The sequence below is a fragment of the Bubalus bubalis genome, chromosome 13 (assembly GCF_019923935.1).
Source record: "Bubalus bubalis isolate 160015118507 breed Murrah chromosome 13, NDDB_SH_1, whole genome shotgun sequence".
Classification (NCBI taxonomy): Eukaryota; Metazoa; Chordata; class Mammalia; order Artiodactyla; family Bovidae; genus Bubalus; species Bubalus bubalis.
In genome coordinates this window covers 67,768,018-67,775,651 of record NC_059169.1, presented here as the reverse complement: position 1 = coordinate 67,775,651, position 7,634 = coordinate 67,768,018, and positions in this window count along the sequence as shown.

Below are 7,634 nucleotides of genomic sequence, written 5' to 3'. Positions count from 1 at the left end.
TAAATGGTACTTACAAAAAAACCTACAGCAAACATCTTAATGGTGAATCATTAAACCACTTCCTTGAAGATGATGAGACCACAATTTATTGCCTGCAATATACTGGAAGCCTAGACTGTACTGTAGCAAGAAAAAGCAACTGGGACTGCAAATTCAAATTACCTTATTACCCAAAGATAATCTCCAATGAATCACATCCTTTCTTTGAGAATAGAATCTAAGACTTGCTTCTTGGAGAAGGCAATGGCACCCCACTCCAGTACTCTTGCCTGGAAAATCCCATGGACGGAGGAGCCTGGTGGGCTGCAGTGCATGGGGTCGTGAAGAGTCAGACATGACTGAGCGACTTCACTTTCACTTTTCACTTTCATGCATTGGAGAAGGAAATGGCAACCCACTCCAGTGTTCTTGCCTGGAAAATCCCAGGGACAGAGGAGCCTGGTGGGCTGCCGTCTATGGGGTCGCACAGAGTGAGACACGACAAGCAACTTAACAGCAGCAGCAGCAAGACTTGCTTCTAGCAAATAGAATATGGCAAAGATGATGGGTATAGTCACTCCCTTGACTGGGTTATGGTGTGATGCCTGCGTGCTCAGTCGTGTCTGACTCTGTAAACTAGCCCGCCAGGATCCTCTGTGGGATTCTCCAGGCAAGAATACTGGAGTGGGTTGCAATTTCCTCCAGGAGATTTTCCCGACCCAGGGATTGAGTCAGCACTTCTGTGGCTCCTGGATTGGCAGGCAGATTCTTTATCACTGAGCCACCTGGTAAGACTGGATGGGAGAATTCCACTGGCTTTGAAGAAGTGAACTGCCATGTAAGAAGACCTATGAATGGGCAACATAGCAAGGAACTGAGGGAGTCACTAGGAACTGACAGCAACAAAATGGGGACCTCAGTTCTACAGCCTCAAATAACTGAAATCTGCCAGCAATCATGTCATCTTGGAAGAGAGGTCTAAGCTCTAAAAAGGACTGCAGCTTAACTGACACATTAATTGTAGCCTTGTGAGACTCTGAGCAGGGGACCCAGCTAAGTGACCCACAAAAACATGGAGATAATAAGTGTATGTTCTCTTAAGTCACTAAGTTTTATGTACTTTCTTATGCACCAATAGATATTATAAAAAGGAAGAAACAAACTGTCATTATTAAGAGCCTGTGTTTGTATAGAAAACAAATCTATAAATTAAAAGAATAGGCTAGCTTAGCAAGTTTGTAGTTGCATGCCTACATACCAGCAACAAACAGATTACATAAAATTTATAAGATACCACTTATAGTACCATAAAAATCATGAATGAACAGGATGTTTATAAAGAAAACTTTTTAAAACTGTAATGAAATGTAGTAAGTAATAAAAATTGAAAAATAGGCAAGCAGATGGATAAAAAAGTTCATAGGTAAGCACACTTAGTATCATAAAGATATTCTTCCCAAATTTATAGCTTTAATGAAATTTCATTAAAATTTATGACAAGGTTTTTTATAGAACTTCACAATTTATGTTAAAATTATAGAGGAAAGCAAAAAACTAAGAAGAGTCCAAATACTCTTGAATCGTGTCCGACTCTGTGGGACCCCATAGACGGCAGCCCACCAGGCTTCCCTGTCCCTGGGATTCTCCAGGCAAGAACACTGGAGTGGGTTGCCATTTCCTTCTCCAGTGCATGAAAGTGAAAAGTGAAAGTGAAGTTGCTCAGTCATGTCTGACTCTTAGAGACCCCATGGACTGCAGCCTACCAGGTTTCTCTGTCCATGGGATTTTCCAGGCAAGAGTACTGGAGTGGGGTGCCATTGCCTTCTGCGATGACTCCAGTGTAGACAAGGATTTAAGATACCAAAAGCAGAGACTTCCAGTGGTTAAGAATCTGCCATGTGACATAGGGGCACAGGTTCAATCCCTGGTGGAGGAGCTAAGATCCAACGTCCTGCAGAGCAATTAAGCCCGCGTACCACACCTAAAGAAGCCTGTGCTCCACAGTGAAGACCCCGTGTGCCACAACTAAGACCAGATGCAGTCAAATACACAAATATTATTTTTTAAAAAAAGATAACCAAAAGCACAATCCTGAAGAATAATATTAATACATTTGGCTATGTTAAAATTTAGAACTTTAAATCAAAAAAGACACCACCAAGAGTGAAAAGTGTCCAACATGAAGATAAATGCTTCACATACAATCACCAAATGAGTAGTATGTAGAGTTTACAAAGAACTTCTAAAAATCAACTGGAAGAAAACAAATGGTTGCAAAGAATATGGTCAAAACATAAAAGGGCATTTCATAGAAGGAAAAATATAAATAGCTAATAAGTATATGGAAAATGTGAGGGAATGCAAATGAAAACCATATTGAGAAAGCAGTAATTCAAAAAGATAGACGCACCCCAATACTTCATAGCAGCATTATTTATAATTGCCAAGTTATGGAAGCAACCTAAGTGTCCATCAACAGATGAATGGATAAAGATGTATCTATACACAATGGAATCCTCCGTTCAGTTCAGTTCAGTTCAGTCGCTCAGTCATGTCCTACTCTTTGCGACCCCATGAATCACAGCACGCCAGGCCTCCCTGTCCATCATCAACTCCCGGAGTTCACCCAGACTCACGTCCATCGAGTCAGTGATGCCATCCAGCCATCTCATCCTCTGTTGTCCCCTTCTCTTCCTGCCCCCAATCCCTCCCAGCATCAGAGTCTTTTCCAATGAGTCAACTCTTTGCATGAGGTGGCCAAAGTACTGGAGTTTCAGCTTTAGCATCTTTCCTTCCAAAGAACATGCAGGGTTGATCTCCTTCAGAATAGACTGGTTGGATCTCCTTGCAGTCCAAGGGACTCGAAAGAGTCTTCTCCAATACCACAGTTCAAAAGCATCAATTCTTCGGTGCTCAGCCTTCTTCACAGTCCAACTCTCACATCCATACATGACCACTGGCAAAACCATAGCCTTGACTAGACGGACCTTTGTTGGCAAAGTAATGTCTCTGCTTTTCAATATGCTATCTAGGTTGGTCATAATGGAATCCTACTCAGCCATAAAAAAGAATATGTTTTTGCCATTTGCAGCAACGTGGATGTTGCTGAAATAAGTCAGAAAAAGACAAATGTTATCACTCATATATCACTTATATTTGGACTCTAAAAACTACAACAAACTAGTGAATAAAACAAAAAAGAAGTAGACTCATAGATATAGACAACAAACTAGTGGTTAGCAATGGGGAGAGGGAAGGCAGGAGGGGAGCCTATTATGTGATTATTTGAAATCAATCAGAGTGTAAAACTTCTGAAAATTTTAAAGCACTCTAGAATTTAAAGAATCTTTCAATTAAAAAATTATTGTAAAAACCATATTTACCCTGCTTGGGAAAACCATCTAAGGGATGGAATCTGCGATTAGACTAGCTGCTCGCGTTTACTGATTCTGGACTTCATTACTGACTCCCTCAGTTTTGTCTTAAGTCAAAGATTTTGTCAGCAACCAAGAACTTCTGTTCAGTCAATGGTGGGTTTTACTTCCAGTTCCAGGGCTTGTCCTGATGCTGAATACGTATGTAGTCGACACCACCTTCAAGGTTGTCTATGTAATCTGCAGTGTTCAATACATTGCTCCATTAAAAGCTCTCCCTATTATAATTTTATTTCAATAATCATTTGCTTGAACTCTTGGTTTGAATGTTAATAAAACAGTATACCTATAAAAAAAATAAAAACCATATTTATTAAGATAACATTTTTGTACTCTTTAAATGGGTAAAAAATTAGAAGTTAGATAATATCACACATATGTTGATGTTGGTAGGAGTGTAAATTGGCAAACACTCTTGGAATTACATAATTATAATTATAATATATTATATACAGATACAATATATAATTATATTACAATTATACATGAAACATTTAATTATATATTTGAATATTTATACATAAATATAAAAACATCTATCATCATATGTATACATATTTATTTAATCTTTGAACAATCAGTTCTGCTCCTCGTGTATATACCTAAAGAAACACTTATAGATATGCGCTGGGAGGCACATAAAAAAATGTTCAAAGTAGGGCTTCTCTGGTGGCTCAGTGGTAAATAATCTACCCAACAATGCAGAAAACACAGGTTCCATCCCAGAACTGGGAGGATCCCACATGCTGGAAAGCAACGAAGCCTGAGTGCCACAAGTCCTGAGCCTGTGCTCTAGAGCCTGGGAGCTGCAACTGTTGAGCCCACAGAGTGGCAATTACTGACGCCTGTGTGCCCCAGAGCCTGTGCTTTGCAACAAGAGAAGCCACAGCAACGAGAAGCCTGCCACACTGCAACAAAAGAGTGGCCCCCCGCCTCTGCAACTAGAGAAAAGCCCGCACAGCAATGAAGGCCCAGCACAGCCAAAAATAAATACATAAAATTTTAAAGATAAAAATAAAGGCTAAAAGAAAATAATGTCACCTATTAAAAAAAATGTTCAAAGTAGTGAAAATCAGGGGAGAAAAGTGCCTGTTGCCTGGAGAGCTAATAAATAAACTGTGGTTTATTCATGCCACGGGACTCTATACAAGCAAAAATGGTGAAAATAGAGCTATACACATCAATACAAATGAATTCAGACGTTGAGTGAAAAATAAGTTGCAGAAGAATGCGTGTCATATCCTCCTCTTTACAATTCTGAATACATTGCAGAGCGTTAAATATGATTGTAACAAAGATCATGAGAATGATAAGCACAGCACTGTTAACTCACAGAGGCAGGAGAGAGAGGCTATGGCATGGGGGAGGGTCGACCAGGGAGCCTACACACTGCTAACGTTCCATTTCCAAAGTTGGGGGGTAGGGTCACATGTGGTCCTTTCCCTCTCACGCTTTAAAAGTTATGTTACAGATCTGCCTTTATATGTAGTAACATTTCATGATATTTAGAAGAATGAATATAAATGGATATATAACTGGAAGATATGCAGAGTTTGGCCATTGGTTTGAAGGATATATCCCCACAGTTGAGACCATGACATTAACGATGCTTTAAAAATATATATATTTATTTACTTATTTGGCTGCACGGGTCTTAGCTGCCGTTTGTGAACTCTTAGTTGAGGCATGTGGAATCTAGTTCCCGGACCAGGGATCGAACTTGGGGCCCCCTGCATCACGAGCCAGAGGGTCTTAGTCACTGGACCACCACGGAAATCCCAAGAGACCATGACATTGAAAGCACCCTTTCTTTGTCTACTTTCACACTTGATTCTAAACAATGTACTGTCTTGAGAATCTTGGTCCTAAAGAATATATTATACTCAGATTCTTACCTTGTTCCTGTTCTTAAAAGTGCTCTGAAACTTGCTTGAGTAATCAGTTTTAAAGTATGCAAATAAAGACAACAAAACTATCTTAATCCTAAAGTTGCTTTTTAAAAAAACCCTATGCATTTATACCTGTATGCAAATTGTTATTAAATTAGGAAGATTTCATTCTAAGTAACCAGGTTTTAAGAGGCTGAAGCAAACCTTTCTAAAATATGTTAACTCTAGGACTAAGCTATTTCTGAACATGGTATGATTTACAAGGTATCTTAACATCTCCTTGAACTGGAATGTTAGTGATGGTGGTGGCGGGGTGGGTAAGTGGCTCTTACTAGGGAAAGCAAACAGTTGCTGGAATACGCTCGTGATTTACAGCCTCTTTTTTTTTTTTTAATTGTGTTAACTGCAAAAGAAAGGAAGGACTAAGGTTTTCCAAGTTTTCAGTAGCATTTTTAAGAAGAATGTAATATAGAATGTTAGAAAACACTATGGTTTCTGGAATGAGTACCCCTCTGTGTGTGTGCTCAGTCATGTCCGACTCTTCGTGACCCCGTGGATTGTAGCACTCCAGGCTCCTCTGTCCATGGCATTCTCTAGGCAAGAATACCAGTTCAGTCCATTTCAGTCGCTCAGTCGTGTCCAGCTTTTTTCGACCCCATAGACTGCAGCAGGCCAGGCTTCCCTGTCCATCATCAACTGCGGGAGCTTGCTCAAACTCATGTCCATTGAGTCGGTGATGCCATCCAAACATCTCATCCTCTCATCCCCTTCTCCTCCTGCCTTCAATCCTTCGCAGCATCAGGGTCTTATGAGTTGGTTCTTTGAATCAGGTGGCCAAAGTATTGGAGTTTCAGCTTCAGCATCAGTCCTTCCAATGGATATTCAGGACTGATTTTCTTTAGGATGGACTGGTTGGATCTCCTTGCGTGGGTTGCCATTCCCTTCTCCAGGAGATCTTCCTGACCCAGGAACTGAATGCTGATCTCCTGCATTGCAGGCAGATTCTTCTCTGTCTGAGCCACCAGGGAAGCCCATACCCCAACCCAAGAGGGAACATTTAGTGAATCTGATAGTTGTTTACTTTAACCAATTTTCTTTTTTTTGTTTGTTTGTTCTTCCTTTACCAGTTTTAATTGTGACAAAGGTAATTTTTCTGTCTTGTTCTTTTTTTTTTTTTTTTTTTGTCTTGTTCTTAAAATGGAGAGCAAAAGCTGGTCTGAAATAGTTATCCTTGTATGTCCTATTTATTCACCGATTGAACATTTCTGAGGGCAAGGAAGCAAACAGAAACTCCCTGATTGGTTTTCTGCATTATGGCTCCTGGATTGTTGACAAGTCTGCAGTGCCCTTTCTGTGTTTTCCTATCCTTTCTTCCATTTTTGTTCTCAACTTTGGAGTCAGAAGCTTCAGTTAAAAATCCCTGCTACATCACTAGGAGCTGTGATTCTAAGAACATGACTTCATTATTCAGCCTCTGTTTCCGCCTTTGCAAACAATGGTTTTAATTCCCATCTCAAGGGATTTGTAGATGTTAGAATTGAATGAGACATTGTATGTAACAGTGACTAGTGTATAAATGCTTTGAAAATAGGGTTGGTTTTCTTTCTCTGTACTCCTCCCTGGGATCCCAGTGTTAAGAACAAAAATGAGTCTCTTTTTCCCACTATCCAGCATTCAGGACTGCTGGCTCCTTGCTCATTTATATCATCACTTCTTATCTGGGAAACAGAATCCTTAATTTTTATGATGTATTTTTCTCACCTTTGGATATCCATAACAATTTTTTCTTCACTATTTTCATCACTGTTTAGTGGACTCTTGCTTTCCCAGGCAGAAATGGGGATGGACAAGTGTTGGGATGGGATTTTGTCCTCTGATCGCTGGGTATTCAGTCCTGTACCTGAGAGCTTCAAGTTCTCTCCTGTGGAAAAGGGCCCAGGTTTGTGCAAAGGAGCAGATCCCCTTAATGAATGCTTTTCTCCATGATTTGCTTTGATACCTCTCAGGGTGTCCCAGTGACCCTTTTTTTTTTTTGACAATACCATAGTTCTCTGACCAGGGATCGAACCCATGTCCCCCTGCTTTGGGAGCGCTGAGTCTTAACCACTGGACCTCCAGGGATTCCCTCGGTGTCCCAGCGAAGCAGAAAAAAAGCAGGTCTTCTCATATCAATAAAACAATAATGGCTAACACCTGTGCTTTGTTAAAAATTTTTATTGGAGTATAGTCGCTTTACAACGCTGTGTTAGTTTGTTACAGCAAAGTTAAATCATCTATATGTGTACATATAACCCCTCTTTAAAATTTCCTTCCCAATTAGGTCACTGCAGAG